Source organism: Carcharodon carcharias, chromosome 13 (assembly GCF_017639515.1).
Source record: "Carcharodon carcharias isolate sCarCar2 chromosome 13, sCarCar2.pri, whole genome shotgun sequence".
Classification (NCBI taxonomy): Eukaryota; Metazoa; Chordata; class Chondrichthyes; order Lamniformes; family Lamnidae; genus Carcharodon; species Carcharodon carcharias.
This window is the reverse complement of record NC_054479.1, coordinates 144,090,275-144,114,219: the sequence shown is the minus strand read 5'-3', so window position 1 is coordinate 144,114,219 and position 23,945 is coordinate 144,090,275. Positions and strand designations below refer to the sequence as shown.

Sequence of the window (23,945 nt, the reverse complement as noted above, 5' to 3'; positions counted from 1 at the left end):
TTCTTTCTCATTGGATTGTATCTATTCTGTGTATTCTGAAATATCCCTTTAAATGTCTGTCACAGAACTTCTATTGACATATCCCTTAACCTCATTTGCCTGTTCACTTTAGCTAGCTCTGCTTTCATGCCCTCATAATTGCCCTTATTTAAGTTTAAAATACTAGTCTTGGATGCCTTCATTCCTCCCCCATAATGAATGCAAAATTCATTCATATTATGATCACTGCTACCCAGGGGTGCCTTCACCAGGAGGTTATCAATTAATCCTATCTCATTGGTCAATATTGGTCAAACAGGTCTAGTGTAGCCTGCTCTCTGGTTAGCTCCAGAATGTGCTGTTCTAAGTAGCAGCTCAGCACCACCTTCTCAAGGGCAATTAGGGATGCGTAATAAATGTTGGTCCAGCCAGCGAAGTCCACATCCCATGAACAAATAAAAAAAAGAAACCATCCCCAAAACATTCTATGAGCTCTTCATCTATGCTACCTTTGTCCATCTGATTTTTCCAGTCTATTTGTAGATTAAAATCCCTCATAGTTATTGCTGTACCTTTCGGGCAAGCTTCCATTATCTCTTCTTTTATACTCTATCCTACTGTGTAGTTATAATTAGGGGGCCTGTACAGCACTTCCACAAGTGACTTCTTGCCTTCATCATTCCTCATCTCAACTCAAACTGCTTCTACATCCTGGTTTCCTGAACTTAGGTCTTTCCTCTCTAATGTGCTAATTAACAAAGCCACCTTTTCCTAACTTCCTGTCCTTCCTAAATGTCACATATCCCTCCATATTTAGGTCCCGATCTATGTCACCCTATAGCCATGTCCCTGTACTGGCTATCAGATTGTACTTACTTATTTCTATTTCGTTTGTTATTCATCTGTTTTGTTTTGAATGCTACATATGTACAGAGCTTTCAGTTTTGTCCTTTTATTATTTTTGCATCGTCTAGTCTTAACTGTTGATTTACTGTTAAATTTGTACTCTCTCTCCCTTCCTGTAACAGTCCGTTTATCATTTCCCATAGTAATACCTGTCTCTCCTCTTTGGTTTAACTATGTCTTCCCAAAAATTTGTTTTAATCACTTATGGGATGTGGGTATCACTGGCTGGGCCAGCATTTATTGCCCATCCCTGATTGCCCTTGTTCAGAGGGCATTTTTAATAGTCAACCACATTGCTGTGGGTTTGGGGTCACATGTAGGCCAGACCAGGTAAGTACGGTAGATTTCCTTCCCTAACGGGCATAAGTGAACCAGGTAGGTTTTTACAACAATCAGCAATGGTTTCATGGTCATCATCAGACTTTTAACTCCAGATTTTTGTTAGATTCAAATTTCATCGTCTGCTGTGGTGGGATTCGAACCTGGGTCCTCAGAGGATTACCTTCTGGAATATTAGTCTAGTGACAATACCACTATGCCACCACCTGCCCCCAATTTGATCCCTTGCCACCACTATTCAGTTTAAAGCCCCCTCTACTTCCCTAGTTAGGCAGCTCGTGAAGACACCAGCCCCAGCATGGTTCAGGTGTAAACCGTCCCAACAGTACAGATCCCACTTTCCCCAGTACTGGTGTCACTGCCCCACAAACCGGAACCTAATTCTCCTACACCAGCCTTTGAGCCAAGCATACATTTCTCTAATCTTATTTATCTTATGCCAATTTGCACGTGGTTCAGGTAATAATCCAGAAGTTATTACTTTTGACATTCTGCTTCTTAATTTGGTGCGTAGCTGGTCATACTGACTATGCAGAGCCTCCTTCCTCATCCTGCCTATGTAATTGGCATCTACGTGGACCATGACCACTGGATCTACTCATCCCACTGCAAATTCCTCTCCAGCCTTGAGCAGATGTCCGAAACATTGGCATCGGGCAGGCAACACAACCTTCTGGACTCTCGTTCTTTGCTGCTGAGAACAGTGTCAATCCCCCTCACTATACTGTCCCTTACCACCACTACATTCCTTTTTGCTCCCCTCACTTAAATGGCTTCCCATACCACGGGGCCATGGTCAGGCAGCTCATCCACCCTGCAGCCCCCACTCTCATCCAAACAAGCTGAGAGAACCTCAAACCTGTGGGACAATTGCAAAGGCTCACACTCCTGCCCTCTGAGTCCCCTTACCTGCCTCACTCGAACTCTCCTGTCCCTGGTCACTGACCAAATCAGAAGACCCCATCCTAAGGGGTGTGACTTCCTCCTGGTATAAAGCATCCAGGTAACTTTCCCCCTCCAATAATGACAGACAGGAAAAGACGTTCTGGATCATTCAGCCTGTCTTACACAATTGTAATATCTTGTGTATCACAAGATACAAACTCTTCATATCAGCCAAAACCACAATCTCTTGGGAGAAGTTAGATAAACACCAATGCCAATGTGGGGGGAAATTTGCAGGAATTCCACTTTGAAAATATAGGCAATCAAACTAGTCCAGGAGATCATTCCGGCCCGGATCATTTCTGGCAGTTTTTAATCTTTCTTGCACGATTTCAACAAACCCATGGCTGATAACCAAGGCCACTTGTGGTGACAGAATGCATCAAATTCCATTTTAACTGCGTGGTGCTCCAAAATTTTTATTCACACTTTTCAAATCACATTTCACAGATTAACCTGTTTCTGGTGATGGAATAAAGTTTATTTTTATTACATGGCATGTTCCAGGACTTTTGTCAGTGGTTTGGTCATTATATTCTGCCATTCCCTCTATCTTTCTGTGAAAACTGGAAATCACTGGCCTTGGTAATAACCCATTCTTTGGCTCTCATACTTGCTGGCGTCTTGGCTCAGAATAATCTTATTTTTTTTTAAATATGTATTCATTGGATGTTTGTGTTGTTTCATGTGCACATAACTGAGGCCCCAATTGTTACCTCTTTGAACTATAAAGCACCTAATCAATTTATAAGTTGAGCTATTAAATTTCAAATGGTAGCAACAGACCTTATTTGGTTGCTGAGAAATGCATAACTACCAAAGATGGATTGACTTACCTGCTGAATTATGGTCCTTTCATCTAGGGAGGTTAAAGACCTCCACTCAATAACACCTTCCAAAAGCTCAGCTCAAAATGGGGCTTATAATATGCAATTCATGAGAATAAATATGTTCAACTATTTCAAGGGCAGCATTTTGGAAGAGTGCACTGTACCATCCACTACTTAAAGCAGGTTTGTGAATACACCCAGTGTAATATCTTTGCAGAGCAGTGATTTTGTCATATCAGCACAAAAGCCTTGCCAAGAATGCAAGCTGTTAGTTCCAGGCAATCTGTGAAGGCTGTTGTTGATATCTGCAATAGTTTGATATGTTCAAGGCCACTCTCAGTATTTAACAGACACCCTTAACAGCTGATGAAATAACAGCCCAGGGGCAGGATTTTTGTCGGTCAATGGGGACGTGAATCGGGGCAGGATCAGAAATGAGCAGGTGTATTGGCCAGTGTATTGGTATGCAGGCACCATTCCACCCCCAAGCCACTTTGGGGAAGGGCAGCTTGGGGACATTAGGTAGTTGGTTAAGCTCTTTAACAAGCTAATTAAAGCCATTGATCAGAGACCAACTGGAATCTCGCCACTGCAAGTCAGCAGCTGAATTATGGCCTTGGTTGGGTGGGGGGGCAACACTCCAGGAAGACTCTGAGGCCCCTCCCACTTACCTGGCCACAGCTGTAGCCTCAAGCTGCCCTGTGATGATTCCAGCCTCCACATGGTGGCTCGGCACCTGTGGCCAGTTTTTAGTCCAAATATGTAAAAAGTGTCATGAGGCCATCTCAAGATGGAGGTGCCCTCCCTCTCCCTTACCTGCAATGGCAGGCTGCAGCTCCTTCTGTGCTGCAACACTCCTATTTGTCCTCCAGCTTCAAGATCTCACCTGCCATCATTAATGCAATGACGGGCCTTCTCTCTGGCCACTAATTGGCCAAGCAAGACAAAAATAGAGGTTGGCTGACTGTTCCCAACTCAGTGCTGGACAGGTCCCACACTTTACCCCGACAAAGACTCTACACAAAATGCAAAACCTTGGCCCAGATTTTGCTGAAGTAGCTAAAATGTTAAAATGTCTTATCTCAATCTGACACAATTCTGAAAAGCTTTGATCAAATTTTTGCCTGGAATAAGTAGGAACCCATAATCTTCAGCTTCTTTAAATTACATCTCTCCAAACAATGAGGCAAAAGGTTCTCTTTATGGAAGCAGGGAACATTGCACATGGTGTGCCAGCGCATTAACAAAACAGCTGAGTATGAAGCTCTGGACAACTTATCTTGGCAGTAATCTGTGATAAATAGTTTGACTATTATTAAATTCAGTAACAAAAAATTGATTTCTGATTGAAAGAAAATGAAGAGTTTCGTCTTTATTCAGGAAGAGTTCTGCTACAATAAGTTTTATTGAATTAAGATCCTCCTCCTCTAACAGAAATGGTAAGGAAATTACAGGTGGATTATAAACTGCTTAATCGACATTTCTTACTGTGTTCAAATAAAGTGATTACATCTGAACACAAGTGCAGACAGAAAGGCTAGAAAACAAAGAAAGCAGATTATCTCAGAGGATGTAGGACCAAAGAGCATCAAGTTTGTCTTGAGAGAGATTCAACTGAGCAACAATTTGTGGAAGCAAACATAATGTAGACAGAGGCATTTGAATTTTATATATGACCACATGCTGGGTTCTCTAATTTTGTCTGCTATCCACTTACCAACTAAGTAAAAGCAGGTACTGTCTAAATGTAAAGACCATAAAATTAAGAGCTTTCAAAATCCCATCACTAATCAGAAAACTAAATGTCTTTCAAAATACCACTCACATTGCCAATACATTAAATATTGTCGAAGTGAATCAAAAGGAGTACTTCAGAATATAACCTCTATCTTCCCATCCAGAAATCTATTCCACTATCCCAAAATATTTACGTTGAGAATGTAGGTACAAAAATATAACACAAATCATCGGTAAGAAGGGATTGAAAATCACGACCACGCATAGAGATGAGCTTTGTATTTGAGCAGTGGACAAAACATCTCTGCAATTGCCTTGAGCAGGACAAATCTGACTATTGGGTCTTTTGATTCAAATTAGTGTAGTTTTTTTAAACAAATATGGAGTTGAAAATCAATGGCAGGGGAGGGTAGTGGGGTGACATTGGAAAAATGAGAAAGAGAGAGAGAAAGTGAAAGAGAAAAAGAGAGAGAAAGGAAAGAAAGAAAGCTTGCATTCACATAGCACCTTTCATCATCTCAGACCATCCCAAAGCACTTTACAGCCAATGAAGTACTTTTTGAAGTGTAGTCACTGTTGCAGGAATGTGCAGTGAATTTGCACACAGCAAACTCCCACAAACAGCAATGTAATACTGACCAGAGTATCTATTGTTTCAGTGATGCTGGTTGAGTATAAATATTGGCCAGATCAAAGCAGAGAATTCTGCTGCTCTTCTTCACAATCATGCCACGAGGCCTCGATTTAATGCCCCAAGACATTCCCTCAGTACACGACTGAAATATCAGCCTAGGTTTTATGCTCAAGTTTCTAGAGTGGAACTTGAACCCACTTCCTTTTGATTCTGAGGCATGAGCGCCAACAGTAAACAGAATTAACACCTTTACTGGGTGTTCCTGTTGCTTTACACATGAATAATTCAGATGCTGCATATTGTGAATTTCACTTGATGACAAACTATCAAATCATTAGTTGGACTAACGAATTTCCCTGGCATCCACAGCTATTAAAATTATAATTACATGCAGAGTGATGTCATTTTTTTATTACCCACATCAGCAACTAAATAAAACTTTTATAAAAATGTGGCTGGCATTTCAATTCTGTGTTTTTAAAAATGCTACAAATAGTGGCATGTGCGGAATAGTTATTATTATAATTTGCCTGTACTGGATTATTGTATCTTTAAGTAAAAAGCTTTTATATTTTAAAGTATATTTCAACTCCTGCCCATTGAACGTATCTATAGGGATACCATCCGAAAACTCTAGCATTCGTCTGTATTAGGCAGGTGGAAATGTGTGTTATAATGTGCTGATGTGCCAATGGGCTGCCTAATGGAATAGAAATTTACTTTTCATGTGAATTATTGACTCTGTGCAAGTTACATTTAGCAATTCAGGCCAAAACCTAGAGGAGCAGATTTTCCTAATCCTATTGGAGCAATGAACCTAGGATGATCAGTTTGGCAGGAGGGAAAGCCTGGTACCAGCTCCTGATTTTTAATTCTATTCAGTTAACAAATGGAAACATATTGGTGGACTTTCTTTCCATTTTGTGTCCCTTGCACCTTGACTTCCCTGTGCCCATGCACTCTAATAACCCCAAATACCGGAACAGGAAATCTCCTCCTAAAAACCTCACCATTGAGAACTCCAAGGTTGAGCCACATGATCTACTTTTGTACAGTTCCAGCAGTACTGCTGCCATCTCATATAGACATTGTCCAAAAAGATGCTCCAATGTTCTGAGGTAACATCTAAACATTTTTTAAACGATTTGCCCCTGTCCTTACCTGCCTCACAACCAAGATTGCATTGTCTAATTACTATTTCCTGATTAATCTTGCCTTTTCTTTTAACTTTTACATTGTGATCATGTCCTCCTTTATTGGTCTTAGACTTTCCTCTTGATTTCTCAGTTTTAGGATGGTTTCTGAATGACAACCTCCCAACTGAGAAACAGAACATGGCTCAAAACGGTGAGAGTCCAACAAACTTAAACATGAGTAAAAATAGGAGGGTATAAAAATGGTATTGTTTAGCTGAAACCTCTGGAAAACAACATTTTACTTTGGAGTTTTTAATGTGGTCTAGCCCTTTGGAGCATTGTGTAAAGGAAGGAACACCCATGGAATCATCAGCAGTTACCGTAGCAATGGCCACTGCTGTTGTGCTGTTCTTGACACATGTTCTTCACGATGCTTAAGTTAAAGACAAAGTACTATAGATGAAGTTTTGGTCAAACTGATCTCTCCAACTATTGAGGCTCAGCACATGACTGATTATTGTGTTTGGCAAACCTCAGACAACAATAGATTGTGTTCTTATGCACTGAGAATAACATGAACATATTCATAATGCTATATATAGCTATTGTAATAAGTATTTTCAAAGACTTTGAAATGCTTGCCATCATCACGATGACATTTATAAATGTTATATTCCACATGAAACAAAGGGCAAGCTTAAATTAATGCTGCCCCTTATTACACCCTAAGGACACACCAAAGCAATTCACTGACTTTTTGAAGTATAGACACTGTTATTATGTAGGCAGTGCCACAGTTAATTTGAATGCATCATGGTCCCACGAGCAGCAAGTGATCTGAATAAGTAACCAACATGTTTTTGACCATGGAAGTTAAAGGAGCAAAGTCAGCTAAGAGACAGGAAAAACTTCCTTCTTTTCTCTGACTTTTGGCATTGGATCTTTTACCTTCCCCCCCCACTGCCACCTCCGCACCGCCCCCCCCCACCACCCCCCCCCCGCCCCCCCCCCCCCCCCCCCCCCCCCACCCCGCCAGAAGAGGTGTCAGTCTGATATCTCTTCCTAAAAGCAACAGCAGTGACTGGGCAGCACCCCTGCAGTGCTACACTGCAGCATTAGCCTGGATTATATGCTCAAGTTCTGGAATGGGCCACCAGGTTCACAGGCAAGAGTGCCATCACTGAGCCAAGCTGAAAGGTCTGGAGTTACCCGATTTGATCCTCCAGCCAAGCAGAGTTAGTTTGTCTGGCTCAGAGTGGCAGTCAGAGAGCTACAATAGTCTAGTATGTCCTTGGGCTAGGAATTGGGGGTGCAAATCAACCAGCGTCTTCACTCTTAGTTCTGACCCAGTGACATCAGCTGGGAAGCATACATGTTGATGTTGGATCAAAAATAAGTATTTGGAAATTTGATTGAGATATCAGTAGGTTCTGGCGGCCATCAAATCCTGCCCAATGTGAATCTACCTTGGCTGATATCCATACCTGGAATTTTATCCAGAAAAGGCACTAATTTTATATGTCACAGAACTCTCGGGGAAATCACAAGAGATAATGGAGGTTCTGACTACAAAGTCTCAAATATCTTTGGACATGGAAATTGTGCCGATGGGCTGAAACATCGACAATGCAACACCTCTGTTCAAAAAGGGAGAACAAGAAAGACCAGAACTGCTTTGATGAACGATCATTGACCTGAAATGTTAGCTCTGTTTCTCTCTCCACTGATGCTGCCTGACTTGTTGAGTATTTCCAGCATTTTCTGTTTTTATTCCTAATGTTGTACCACACGCAATTTAAGCACACAGACTACACAAAGGTTAAAAAACAAAATTTGGTTATTCCAATGGCATCAAAGCGGCGTCAAACCTCAAGGAAAAGCTAACTCCAAGAAACAAACTGCCTACAGAGGATATTCACTGCCACTGCTCCAGATCTCCATCCTATATGGGGCCTCAGCTCCTCAATGCAGTCACTCAGCAGGCATGTTCAGCTCCTGGCTAGAGTCTTGTTGTCTCACTGTCTTGCTCTCATGAGGTTTCTCAGACTCGGAGGGTGGGGGGTGGGGGGGGTAGGGGGGGGGGTGGGGGGGGGGGCGGGGAGAGGAGGGGGGGTGGGGGGGTTGGGGGTGGTGGGGGGGGTGGGGCTGCCTGTCAGTTTGACTAGGCTTCCAATTCCCTTCCTGGCTCTTCAGCCACTCTCAGGTGGGCTTCAAGCTGCTGTGGGCTCCTGTAACAATGCCACCCACAAGCCCTGGCTTCATCCTGGTTGTTTTCTCCCTATGTATGAGAAATTTGATCTGGAGTTCTTTGAGAAGCCAATGGCGTGTTAGTGATAAAGGAAATACAGTATAAATAGATTTTCAAAGCGAATTTGATAACGTTCCACATGGGAGAGTTGCTCATAAAATTCAAGCACAGCATGAAGTAAATGTGTTTTTATTTTTAAATTTAATTTTTTAAATGCAGAAAAGAAGTATGTGAGGAGACTTGATAGGGGTATTTCACTGGTAGGGCTATTTACCCTGAGGGGTACAGACAGGGTAAATAATGAGAAACTGTTTCCACTCAAAAGAATATCAAGAACGGTGGGCATAGATTCAAAATAATTTGCAGAAGGAGTAAATGTGATGTGAGGAAACATTTTTTTGAGTCTAGAACAAACTTCCTGAGACGGTGGTGGAGGCAGGTTCGATCAAGGTATTCAAAGGGAATTGGATTGCTACCTGAAAAGAGAGAATGTGCAAGGTCATGGGGATAAGGCAAGGGAGTGGGACTATGTGGAATGTTCTTTAAGAGAACCAGTGCAGACTTGATGGGCCAAATGGCCTTCTTCTGTACTGTAAAGATACTGTGATATTGATACTGTGTCAACATTGAAGGGCATGGAGCAGAGAGCAGTTCTTTTTTTTATATTCATTCATGGAATGTGGGTGTTGCTGGCTGGGCCAGCATTTATTGCCCATCCCTAACTGCTGTTGAGAAGGTGGTGGTGAGCCGCTTTCTTGAACTGCTGCAGTCCATGTGGTGTGGGACACCCACAGTCCTGTTAGTAAGGGAGTTCCAGGATTTTGATCCAGTAACAGTGAAGGAATGGTGACATGGTTCCATGTCAGGATGGTGAGTGACTTGGAGGGGAACTTGCAGGTGGTGGTGTTCCCATACATCTGCTGTCTTTGTCCTTGAGTAGATATCATGGGTTTGAAAGATGCTGTCAAAGGAGCCCTGGCGAGTTACTGCAGTGCATCTTGTAAATGGCACACACTGCTGCCACATTGCGTCGGTGGTGGAGGGAGTCAATGCTCAAGGTGGTGGATGGGATGCCAATCAAGCAGGCTGCTTTGTCCGGATGGTGTCAAGCTTCTTGAGTATTGTGGGAGCTGCACTCGTCCAGGCAAGTGTAGAGTATTCTATCACACCCCTGACCCGTGCTTTATAGGTGGGGATTCAGGAGATGAGTTACACGGCACAGAAATCCCAGTGTCTGACCTGCTCTTGTAACTGTCAAATGGATGTTTTTGTAACTGGAGGGGTGTAAATTGTGCTGTCCCTCTCACAATGTTGATAATTTTCAATTTGGATATAAGGTGTATGACAAAATTTGCAGATGACACAAAAATAAAAGGAACAGGGTTAAGTTTGAAGTGACTTCAGGAGAAGCTAGAAGATTGAGCAAAGGCACGTCAGTTGACATTTAATGCAGTGAGGTACGCAGTGAACTGATATATAAAAACTCATGGGGTAAGGTTGTGGGAAATGCTGTAGTTACCTGCCCTCATCTGAGAGCTGCAGTATACACTGAGCAGCATAGAAAGGGGTGAAAATAGGAAGAACACACATTAAAAATGAATGAGCGCCATCAAAGGAAAGGTTCAAATTATCAAGAGTCTTTGTTGAATCCTGTGTGAAACTCCACTTGCCTAAAGGAACTGTAATTAATCCATGAGAGTTCAACAGAAATGAAATGCATGACTTCTGATAGTCGAAAATGATAACAAGAAGAATTAATTACAGCAGATAATTGCACTTTCTGGATTAGAGATTTAAAGCTTACAATGACCTTTCACAGAACTTGAGCAAATCTTGTGAAAATTGTTTCAAGTTTTCTCCCTTATTGCAAACAATGTCTTTGTATTTATACTAGGAAGAAGATTAAAGCACCAGCCTGTAGTCTCCTGTTGTAAATGTCTGCTGCTTCAGAAGTAGATTAGTTTGGCCTCCTTTGTCCTGTTTAACAGGCCAGCCAGCCAATAGTGAGAGAGCAGAAGGCGACTATGAATCCTTCGCTATGTGTGGCTTCCTCATCCTGGAGAGCCTTGGAACCAAGCCGAGTGGGCAGCCTGCCAACATAAACCTGGGACAGTTTAAATACTGCGCAGACACAACGTAACATTCAATCACTGCTCTGCCACTACAAATCCTATTCTGTTCATCGCAAATGCTTAACGATTTGTGACATTTAACTCAAAGTAGAAATTTAGACGGAAAATAAATGGAGCAAAATAAATCATTATGCTCTTGATTCACAGCAATTGCATTTTCAGTTAGTCAATGCTTGCACATCATTGTTACCAATATGCTTACATGGCTTACAGTTCCCCACCCTTATTACCTGCAGAATTCATTCTGTGAGTTGGCAGTTTCAAAACCATAGAGATGGTTTTCAGCCGGGGGGCCAAAATTCAGGCCAGAGTCTTGGCTGATATTTCAATAAATTTTCCCTGTGCATTAATTAAATAGAATATACAACACCATAAACATGGCATTCAGTCTAACTGGTCTGTGCTATATTTATACACCACACGAGCTTCCTCCCTTAACAACTTCATCCAACCCAATCTGTATATCCCTTAATTCCTTTCTCTCTTAATTGTTCATCCAGCTTCTCCTTAAATGCATTGGTGTTATTAGTCTCAAAAAGACCTTGCGGTAGCGAGTTCCACATTCTCACTGTGGTTAAAGAGCTTTCTCTTGAATTCCCTACAGGACTGATTCCCTACAGGATTATATTTATAGCTCATGGTTTTGAACTCCTCCACAAGCGGAAACACCTTGTCTACATTTACACCATCAAACCTTTCATAATCTTAAACAGGGTATCTCTCAGTGTTCTACTTTCTAGAAAACAATCCCAATTTGTTAAACCTTTCAATTCTGGTAGCAGCCTTGTAAATTGATTTTGTAACTTTTCTGTATCCTTTTTATGTTAATATAATAATTTGTCAGATTCGGCTGGGCACAAGAAAACAAAAATCCCCATTTTTTCGTGTATTCTTTTATGAGATGTCTTGCCTATCTCTAATTGCCCCTTGAACTGAGTGGCTTGCTAGGCCATTTCAGAGGGCTGTTAAGAATCAATCACATTGCATTTGGGTCATTTAAGTCAGACCAGGTAATGTTGGCAGATTTCCCTCCCTGAAGGAGCATTAGTAAACCAGGTGTATTTTACAACAATAGTTTAATGGTCACCATTACTGAGATCAGCTTTCAATTCCAGATTTATTAATTGAATTTAAATTCCACCAGCTGCGGTGGTGGGATTTGAACCCTTGTTCCTGGAACATTAGCCAAGGTCTCTGGATTACCACGAGGCCAGCATCTCCACCAAAGTACTGGCAAGCATGTTTTTGGAGCATCTATGAAGATTACAGAGATATCAAGGGTTAGACCATTTCACTGTCTGGTGGACTATGGATCATGTATAGGGAGAGCAGGTAACCAAGGGAAAGAAATAGAGATAATGAGATGTACAGTTTAAATCATTGTGCTTTCCACCCGCATAGTCCAAGGTGAAATGATATTGGCACCAGGAACATGTCTGGAGACACTGCAAGGCTTGTTTGCACTCAGCAAGAATCTTGGCTGAACGCCGACTTACACACCCAAATACAGACGCAAATGTTCCACATTTGTCACATTTGTCAAAAGATTTCCAGTAAAAAATCTTGATGTACTGTCTTGATCATCCCCTGCAATTTCATTTCACATTTTCCCAGCTGGAGGAAGCAGCGAGCTGCCTGACCTTACTATCCTGGTTGGGTTTTCCTCAGTGAGAGAGCTCTCTTTGTTAAGAGCAAAGCAAAAAGGAGCTTGGATCTGATGAATGCTGATGTCAGACACACGTCCCTGATGGTCTCACAATGAACAGGCCGGGCTTTGGAAATTAAAAAGGTAGGTCAAACAAGGGAAATTCAAGCCAAGTTTACAGCAACATCTTGGCTTTGAGTCAGGTATGAACTGCAAAAAACACAAGTCCACCAACTGCAGTGCTGTCTTCTTGACATTAGGTGTCAGTAATATGCTTTCACAATAAAATACCACTGAGATCAGCACACTGCTTTTAACCCGGGTTTTTCTGAATAGTCTACTTACATATGAAGATGTCAGACCTGCAAAACCAGCTGCTCTACCTAGCCGGTCTCACGTTGTTGTGATGTTTACGCATTGTGATTTAGATACTCCCTACCCACCGGGAGAGATGGAGGGCTGGATTTCCAACCTTCAGGCAGGTAGTGGGAGTTAGGGAAATGCCCAGATTGGCACACCTGCCTCAAGAGAAAGTGCCCATGAGGATGGGGTTTTCATTGCTGTAGGGCAGTGGCAGGTACAGCTGCAGTCAGGCCAGCAGAGCTGGGAAAAATTTTGGAAGCAGCTACAGGGGCTGCTGAGTGCAGAAGCGGGTTGTTTGAAAGGTCCACGTCGGTGCTGTATCCCAGTTATAATTAAAACAGAAAGGCCCTCCAGCCCTCATTCCCCATACCCTTCATTCCTCACACACTCACCATGTCCTATTTATGCCACCTCATGCCTTCAATCCACCCCCAAGGCCCCTCATACACTGCATTCCAAGGCATGTCCCTCCGCCCACCCTCTATGTCCCCTCATGCCCCCATGACAAGGTATTTCCCCCCCCCACTCATCCCCATGGCCGCTCAAGCCTTCCATGCCAAACAATGGCACTTCCATGCCCATTCACCCATTATACACTCTATAGAATTAACCCTACAGTGACAATTGGATGTGTAAAAAAAGCTCAAAAGAAAAACAGTCAATCATTGATAACCTCCCTTTTAAAAAAAATCTCATTTCTCCTACATGCCAATAAAAGTGTCATTCATTCAGGCCCTTTAAGGTATCAACAGCTGAAATTGCAAGCATGTGAAATTTTTTTATAATAATATAAAAGCAAAATATTGCAGATGCTGAAAATCTGAAATAAAAACAGAAAATGCAGGAAAAGAAAAACTCAGCAGGTCTGACAGCATCTGTGGAGGGAGAAACAGAGTTAAGATTGCGAGTCTGTATGACCCTTCTTCAGAATCTTTTTATATTGTGTAAATAAACATTGTGCAATTGACAGCACAGATCAGAGAACTGGAGCTGTCAATCAATCAATGTTTTCACTGGGGCTCAGGTGTTTCAGTATTCTAATGGATTTCTGGGCTCTCAGTCAAGAATGAAAACAAGTTTAAAATTCTCAGTTTTTGGTCGGATATACGGAAAACACTGCATAGAACCAAACTCACAACCAACATAAAGCTGGAGGTTAACCAATTACGCCTTAGAAGGAGGAACAGAACATAAAAATTTAAATTGCAAGAGAAAAGAGTGCTGATTGGTTGGCAAGTAAACTCTGATTGGGAGAGGCATTGCCATGGAGAATGTATCAGGGAACAGTTAACTGTCAAGGTTTTTATTATCAAATTCAAACCAGGCAGATTGACTCTGATTGTCCCAAAGGGACAGCCATTTCCTGATTCATTCCCCCATAGCAATGCCTTGACCAATCAGAGTCAACCTACCTGGTTTGAATTTGATAAAAAAAACCTTGGCAGTTAACTGTTCCTTGCTATATTCTCCATTTCAAGGACCCTACAAATCATAGTTTGCTTGCCAATCAATCAGTACTCTCTTCTCATGCATTCTAAATTGTTGTTCCCTTTACTCTTGGTATTCTTGCGAACTGTCCTGATGAGTGCAAGACAAAAAACTTTGACAACATGTACCTTTTTTCAGTAATACTTGTATAAGTATTTATTTATAGAGTTATACATTATAAGCATGCACCTCCTAACCCAACAACTACAGCTTCAGTTTGTGTTTATAACTCTTTCTGAGTCAAAACAATTAAACTAAATTAACAAAATTGGGATAAATCGGGCACAGCCCCTAATTCAGGTCAGCTGTAAAACCAAGAACAAAGTTTAAAGGAAACTTACAAACTTTAAATCAAAATGTGATTAAAGGGGTCAACAAAACACCCCAGTCCCCGCGGTGCCCACCGGGCACGGAAGGCCTCGAGAGTGCCAGCAGACACTGCGTGCTCCCTCTCCAAAGACACCCGGCCGCGAACGTAGCCGCGGAAGAAGTTTGTGTTTATAGGGGCACAACTGAATCCCCAATTCGCACCCACCACCTGCATACAGTTAATATACAATTAGCAGAATGGCCTCCTTCTATGATGTATGATTCTATGTTCTAAACTGTGTAAAAATGGTAGCAAGCACAAGAGGACAAGTAATAAAATTGACATCTGCCCAAAAAGCATGTTGCCTCCACAGTCCATGGTTAATGTTCTAGTGTCTACTCATTACTTTTGTCTCCTAAAAACAATTCTACAAGATTTTCCCTGTTTCTCAAATATAGTTCGGCAAAATTTCAGAACTCATGCCTAACCTTAACTCCTAAATGAGGGGTATTCATTACATTATGTTGAGTATTGTAATGGCAAGCAGTGAATTGCCAGCCATAAAGTAATTTCACTATGTGTTTTTTGCAATTGTAAATTGCCTAGAGGTAGATACCTAGAGTTTAGTCCTTTGTATCTTTCCGCTATGAATTTTCAATGTGCTTCCTGAATCTACTTGTTGACAGGCCCCTAAAGCAGCATTTCTCTCTATTGCCCTGCCTCTATCGGCAGGGTTAGCCGCAATAGAGGGTGCAGTATCAGAGTGGTTATGTTACTGGACTAGTATTCCAGAGGACTAGCCTAATGATCTGGAGGCAAGAGTGCAAATCCCACCATGACAGCTGGGGAATGTAAATTCAATTAATGAATTAAAATCTGGAATTAAAAATCGGTTAAATGCCAGCAAGCCTGATGATTTTTACTTTCTGGCTGTCAATGGTGGATGTAAATCTCTGTTGGAGGGGGAAGAAATGGAATAGAATTTTGTATCAGTAATGGTGAACATGAAGCTACTGGATTGTCGAAACTACTGGACTGGCAGAAAAACTCATTTGGTTCACTAATGTCCTTTAAAGGAGGAAATCCGCTGCCCTTACCCACTCTGACCTTTATATAACCCCAGATCCACATCTGTGTGGTTGATTCTGGGCTGCTGTGTGAAGTGGCCTAGCAGACCATTCACTTGGAATGGCCAATAAATGCTGGCCTTGCCAGCGATGCCCACATTTGGTGAATGAATAAAAAAATGGATTGGGAGGCTGTTGCCCTCTCATCACCATTGATTTTGGTCTATGACTGATCAATAGGCTAGTTTCGTTAACATCTGGAATGGGCAGTAGAATGGACATGAAGTGCAGGGTCGGGACTGGCAGCCTGATAATCAAAGCAGCAGATGGAGTGTAACCCAGCCTAAGGGCCACAAAGACCTGTGTTTTGCTGCCCCACATTATTGGGTCGATTTTCCTGGCTCATGCTCAAGTGCTGAGTATTCCCAGGATACAACGATCAAGGTGAAGGAATGGAGACCCAGCATTCTGTGTCCCTGACCCTTTAGCGCTGCCCTGGAATTCCCAGAGCTTTTCTGACATGCACCTTAAGTGGCGATGGCCAGATGGAGTAGGGTTAAGGAAAGGTTTGGAGGGTGAAGGCTGCAGATTCATAAATCGGTCATAATTTTTGCTCCCTGAACACCTGAGATTTACACCACTGACAGCCAGGAATTTGCAATCATCAGGGTTGCTGGCACTTAACTGATCACAGAAACTTAACATGTGTCCAGTTACCAAATTTTCTATCATCGTTTTAAGTTAACTGCCGACATTTACAATTTACGTAATTTACTTACTTACTCACAGGGATACCAAAGTTGTTAACAGCTTAACTTTACTCTTCATAGTTAAACATCCAACTTGTATAGTTTCTGAGGTTAAAAAACAAATGACTGAACACCAAAATGAGTTTAAAAAAATTTAACGAAAGAGGGAATAAGTTAACCTATAATTTTTGAAAGTCTATTAAAACTTTAGTAAAGATAATACTTTTAAAGCTTGCAATTAATAAAATGATTATGGGAGTGAAACTTGGTCTAAACTTTTACCCTCCAAGATTAAAATGCCTCACATTCTAAATAATGGCCATAGTACAAAGATTGTTGTTATCATTGATAGTGTAACAGAAGACAAATGTTCCCAGAACATTCAATCTTCTGTTAGGATCTTTGTAATAAAAGAATAAAGAACTGCACAGTGTCAAATTTCTGTTGGGTATACATCATAGTTGCGAGACAAATTCTGCCAGAAAACCAATTGCTTCCATCAAACTGACAGCAGACATGACAGAGGGTATAGAAACTAACTTCAAACTGTAAATGATACAAACTACCTCAACAGTCTGGGAGGAATAAATCATCACTTTTGTTTTGTATGTTTTATTGTATGGACTGCTCATTAATGGTTCATATTTCAATCAGTTTCTTACTCTTTTCATATCTGTAGGTTTCCTCATAGCGCTTTAATGTTCAGCCAGTTTTACAGTTATTGCAATGTTACTCATGGTAGCTTTCTAACTTGTAAAATAAACTTTCTTATTAGATCTTATTGTCAAACAAAAACCCTCACGGTTTTGAAATAACCTATCATATCAGTGCAAACAAAAATGTAAGTGAATCTCAATTTTAAAAATGTTTGGTGAAACTTAACTATAGAACGGGTTAAAGAAAATACTAACCCATAAAGAACAAGTTAAACCATTTGTTAAACTAACCAGTTCTTGTGCATTCATCAGGGCAAGCTAATGCACTTTGAATAATCAACTGAGAAACCAGCCATTTAAGTTAATTAGGACCACAGGAATTTGAGATTAATCTCCGAAAATCAGCTTTTAGTATCCCTGCTGACTTAATTTCCCTCACAAACAGGGCATGAGCCCTCATGAAATTAAAATATGAACAATTAGAATTCCACCTAACAATGAATGGAAACTGGGGTGAGATTTTGATGCTACCCTGTAGAAATTATTAGCACTAATCATTATCTACAATTCTCAGACAGCAATTTTATCCACACAAGATCATCATAACCATCATGATCATCCACCCAAAAGTTATGAATAGCAATTTAGTAGAAGGGTATTATCACAAGAAAGTTGTATTCAAAATTTCAAACTAGCAGTTCCTGAGGACTTAAATGTATCATTAACGTTATTCACATCATCAACCTACAAAATGTAACCATCTAGGGAAATGACCAAATGTTTAACATCTATTCCAAGACTAAATTATTCCAGGGCATAAATCTCAGAACTAGTTTCTATTTATATTAATTTGACATTTTCCACTTCTATTTCCCATCATACTTGGGTGATGAGATGGTTGCCTTACTCTGGCAGCACGGATGAGATCATTCCTCCTCCATTTGTATAGGATGCCAACCTCTTCTGTGCAGCATTGGCACTGACCACCACTGCTACCGCCTACCTGCGGCCATAGCGGGCGTAGAGGATATCGCGGCAGGCCTCCACTCCGTTCAAAAGGCACTCAAGGGACGCATCACTAAACCAGAGGGCTGCAGGCTTCTTGCCTTTGGGGGCCATGTCTTCTTTGCAGCAGCCCTGGGCTGGAAGCACTGAGAGGTGCGCACGCTTTAAATGTGACACTTGGCTGGCGTGATGAAGCAGCAAGGTAACAGTATGGCGAGTGAATCAGAGCCCGCCCGCCATCCAAATGCTGTGTTTCCCAGGAACGCATGATTAATGAGGCAGGATTGGGATGATACGTCGTGAGAAGCCACCATTGCGGCCGATGGGTAAGATGTCCTTTTTCCCGCCCGTAAGTGCACTTTGTGCAAATCTGGGATGATTCTACGCATGGCGCGTTCATAAAATTGAAACTAATCTGTGAAACCCCTTGATAAGCATACAAATGAACCTGTCTCGACATTGCTTCTCATATGCTGCAATCGGAAACTTATTTCCTGAAATGAAATGAAATATGCTGAAATGAAATCAGTTCTGGAGATGTAGGTGTCACTGGCACAGCCAGTATTTATTGCCCATCCTAAGTTGCCCTGAGAAGGTGAGGGTGAGCATTACTGAGCTGCTGCAGTCTTTCTTTGCAAAGTTTGATGCAACTCAGAGCCTTGAATGACCACAGCAAAGGGCAGTTATAATTCAGCAACACTGATACGGGACTGGAGTCACATACAGGCCAGACCAGGTAAGGATTACAGGCTTTCTTCCCTAATGGATAATAATGACTCAGTTGGAGTTTCCGACAATTCGACAGCTTCGTGGTCACTTTTACTGATACCAGCTTTTCCAGTTCCAGATTCTTCTAATTTGGGGTCAAATCATCAAACTGCCATTGTGCAATCTAAATTAAAAATAAGAAGCAATTCAATGGCTTTTCTCTGTAATTGGTGAATACCTCACACCCATTATGTTGGATGGTTTTTGATCCCTTTCTCTTTGGGAACAGTTGGAAAATAGATTGAAGAATAATGCCAGGATCTAACAGGGAGCCTGGCTTCAAAAATAGGATGCTGCATAACTCATAGACAACAAAGTGAATCTGATCACAAGCCTTGCACAGTACATTCAAACAAAAGCAGACATTAAAAAGGTAAGATCACATCATGTGGGGTATTCCAAATGGGCAGACAGAGATAGAGGAACAAATCTTCAGGGAAATCTCAGAGACGTGCAAGAACTGCAGAGTGGTGATACTTTAATTACCCAAATATCAGTTGGGATAATGTTAGAGTAAAGGGTAAGGAGGGGAAGGGATTCCAGAACTACGTTCAAGAGAACTTCCTTGGCCAATATATTCTCAGCCCAACTGGAATGGAGGCCTTGCTGAATCTGGGCCAATGAGATGTGCCAAGTGGACCAAGTGTCTATGGGGGAACACTTGGGTAAGAGTGATCATCATATCAGAAGATTTAGATTAGCAATAGAGAGGAGCAAGGAACAGTCTAATACAGAAAACTTAAATGGAGCAGGATTAATTTCAATGTAGTGAGAAGGGATCTAGCCAGGGTAAAATGGAGCCAGAGACTGACAAGAAAAACTGTAACGGAACAATGGGTTATCTCTAAGAAAGAGATGCTTTAGGTACAGGCTAGGTACATTCTAACAAGAGCGAAAGGTAAGGGAACCATAAACTGAGCTCCTTAGATAACAAGAGAGCAAGGAATTATGATGAAAGAAGACAGGATATTGCATGTTGCAGGTCAGGTGAGTTCTTCAAGTGAAAAACACGTCACACACAATAGGTTGAGAGGGGAGGTGAAGTGTAAGATAAGGCTGGCAAAGAGACATTATGAAAATGGAATAGCAGTCAGTAGAAAATAGAACCCATAAATCTGCTGGCATGTAAATAGTAAGCAGGTAGTAAGAGATGAAGTGGGTCCTATTAGGGACAAAGAGGGTGATATATGCTTAGAGGCACAAGGCAAGACTAGAATACTTAATGTGTCCTTTGTATCAGTGTTTACTAAAGAGGAGGAATTTGACAAAAGATCAGTAGAAGCGGGGTTGGAGGAGGAAATGGATAAGGTACAGTGAAGGTGTTCACAGTTTTCACACTACCATTAACACTCCCTTTGTCTTGAGTCCATGACATCTTTGTCAAATTTCTCCTTAGCTCCCATCTCTCCCTGACCTTCCATTTTGCTCCACCTGCTCCACCCCTCTCTTCAACAGGATAAAATCCATCATATTTTTACCTCTCTTCAGCTCTGAAGGAGAGCCATACAGACTCAAAATGTTCACTCTGTTTCTCTCTCCACAGGCACTGCCAGACCTGCTGAGTTTTTCCAGCATTTTCTGTTTTTATTTCAGATTCCAGTGTCTGCAGCATTTTGCTTTTATTTTAAGATGCAGTGCTTTTGCTTTATCATAAGAGCGTACGAATTAGGAGCAGGAGTAGGCCATTCGGCCCCTCAGGCCTGCTCTGCCATTCAATAAGATCGGCTGATCTGATTTTGGCCTCAATTTCATTCCACCTACCCTCAATAATCTTTGATTCCCTTGTTACTCAAGAATCTATCTACCTCTGCCTTAAAAATATTCATTGACCCTGCCTCCAGCACTCTCTGGGGAAGAGAGTTCCAAAGATTCACAACTCTCTAGGAGAGAGAATTTCTTCTCACCTCCATCTTAAATGGGAGACCTTATATTTAATCTGTGTCCCCTAGTCCTAGTTTCTCCCACAAGAGGAAACATCCACCCTGCCAAGTCCCCTCAGGATCTTATATTTTTCAGTCAGATCACCTCTCAATCCACCGTCAATCAGGTGGTGAACTGTGACGCAGAGCAAGGTTTGGGGGTGGGGGGCTTTGGTGGGGCAGGAGGTGGGGTGCAAGGAGGCAGGGAGCTCTGGCTTCTTGCGCAGCTCCCTTGGCTTCTTCTGCTTGCACAGCACCTTGTGGGACAGGGGCTTGGATCTGTAAACTGTCAGGAAGGGGTCCAGGATCTGGAGGCAGAAGGACAGACAGGGCGGGAAAGGAGAGAGAGCGAGAGAGAGAGACAGAGGGAAATGAGACAGAGAAATAAGATGAAAGAGACAGATGAAATAACAGGGAAAGTTGATGAAGGGAACACGGTGGGTGTTGTCTCTATAGATTTTAAGAAAGCGTTCAACAAGGCGCCTCATAAAAGGCTGGTTAACAAAATTGAGGCCAATGGAACAAGAGGGCTAATGCGCAATTAGATAAAAAATTGACTTAAGGACAGAAAGCAGCGAGTCATGGTAGATGGTAAATATTCCACCCGCCAGCCGCAATGGCAGCTTCTCACACCGTATCGTCCCAAACCCGCCGCATTAATTATGCATTCCTGGGAAACACGCCACAGAGACCTTGGTCCTGGACGTCGCTTCTGCACTGCCGCATGGTCTCAACTCCATCGTTGATGCCAACAGTGTGTATGAGAGAGGGGTGGGGGGCAGCTCGATCTCACTCCAGCTAGCCCTTCTCCTCAAGAAGTCAGGCAGGGGCCCTCGGGCACCCATACAGAGGAGGATCTGCAGGTGCACATTCCGGGGCCATCCACCCAGGTGACTCTGAGAGTGTCCGGCCAATCTGACTCCTCTCTTCCTGTGACGTCAGCAGCTCCAGATCCACAGGCCGAGGAAGATGCCACTGCCACACAGCAGGACCCTGAAAGCAAGGCTGCACTGTTAGCTTGAACCATGGGGGAGACTGGTCCAAACTGGGATGCTGACATTGCAAGGGACTGTGCGTGACTCCACCAGTGACTGCCCCATGGCCAGCTATAGTGAGGAGATTGTACAAGGTGCCCAGTTATCCAACTGTTCTGCGGTTCACTGTTTGCAGTCTGTGTCCGAGGGGTGAAAAGCTCTAGAGCACTTGGTGGCACTTTTATGCCTCTGTGTTGCTTGAGTGGGCAGAAAAGCTAGAGGATCAACCCCAGTCATATCAATGTGGCTGCACCTGAACTGTCTCAGCTGCAGAGGAACGGTCACTTTATACAGATTTCCCTAATGCGTGGCCGCTTCCCTCGCCCACCGCCAACGCCCATCCTACACGTGCTTGTGCGCCCCCTTCAACTGCAGGGCAGCACTTGCCCCTCTCTCTGCCCCCCCCACCAATGTGCCTCACCCACAGAGCAGCCCTGCCCCCCCAACCCCCAGCTCACCTCAAACTCAGGGCAGTCCTGCCCCCACCTTCCCCCCAACGCACCTCAATCTTGAAGTCCAGCAGGCGGCCTGGGTGAGCGGTCCGCAACATTACTGTGTGCTCACCTCCGTGTTACCCTCAAATTGCAGCCCGTCGTGTGCATGCCTTTTATATGCTCCTGTAACTCAAACCAGCGTTACAGTCACGCCAACGTGGGTGGACAATCCAGCCCAGGACAGGGGACGGGGGATGATTCCGGTGGGCTGGGATTATAATGATATGCAGATGTATTACAATGAGGTTCCCGATGTCTGATGGAGAAAGTGAGGACAAGGGCAACACTTGACAGGTTTTAGACAGAGTTTTGGTGTCTCATGGGTGGATTAAGGGATATGGGGAGTGGGCAGGAAAGTGGAGTTGAAGCCCAAGATCAGCCATGATCATATTGAATGGTGGAGCAGGCTGAACAGGCTGTGTGGTCTACTCCTGCTCCTATTTCTTGACACAGATTTAAGATTTTGGACAAGAGATGCAAGGGGAATGAAAGAAGGACATTTTTTTATACAAAGGCTTGAGGTCCGTGATCTTTGTACCATTATTTAAAAAGAGTGTGAGGCATAGGCCAAAAAATTATATGCCAGTCAGTCTGACTTTGGTAATGGGCAAATTGTTGGAAACAATTCTGAGAGACAGGATAAACTATCATTTAGAAAAGCATGGATTGGCCAGACATTCAGCATAGTTTTGTTTGGAGAAGATCATGTCTTACTAACCTAATACAATTTTTTGAGGAAGTAACAAGGAGGATTGAAGAGGGTACCGTAGTGGATGTTGTCTACCTGGATTTCAGTAAGGTATCTGACAGGGTCCCACATGGCAAACTGGTCAGGGAAGTGAGGTCTCATGGGATACAGGGGAAGGTGGCAGGTTGAATCCAAAATTGGCTCAGTGACAGGAATCAAAGGATAATGGTCAATGGATGTTTTTGCGAATGGAAAACGGTTTCCAGTGGTGTTCAATGTTGAGTCCCTTGCTGTTAATTGTATATATTAATGATTTAGGCTTAAATGTGGTAATGGAATTCAATCCAGAGAAGTGTGAGGTATTGCATTTGGGGAGGGCAAACAAAGCAAGGGAATACTCAATAAATGGGAGGATGTTGAGAGAGGTTGAAGAAGTGAGAGACCTTGGAGTGTGTGTCCATAGGTCCTCATAGGTGGCAGGACAGGTGGACAAGGTGGTCAAGAAAGCATATGGAATGTTTTCCTTTACTGGGTGAGGTATTGAATACAAAAGCAGGGGTGTAATGATGGAACTGTATAAAACACCGGTTAGGCCACAGCTGGAATTCTGTGTACAGTTCTGGTCACCACATTACAGGAAGGACATAATTGCTCGGAAGAGAGTGCAGAGGAGATTTACAAGAATGTTGCCAGGGCTTGAAAATTGCAGTTATGAGGAGAGATTGGATAGCTTAGGGTTGTTTTCCTTAGAACAGAGGAGGCTAAGGTGTGACCTAATTGAGGTGTACAAAATTAATGGGGGGGTCTAGATAGGACAGACAGGAAAGACTCATTTCCCCTTGCTGAGGGGTCAATTACCAAGGGGCATAGATT

General features: G+C 42.6%; 1 protein-coding gene across 2 annotated transcripts in view; it reads right to left on the bottom strand.

Annotated features, from left to right (window-relative positions):
• The window catches only part of sema3d (sema domain, immunoglobulin domain (Ig), short basic domain, secreted, (semaphorin) 3D), a 360,181-nt gene that overhangs the window by 253,246 nt on the left and 82,990 nt on the right, over nucleotides 1–23,945 (bottom strand). The gene's annotated exons all lie outside the window — the stretch shown is intronic.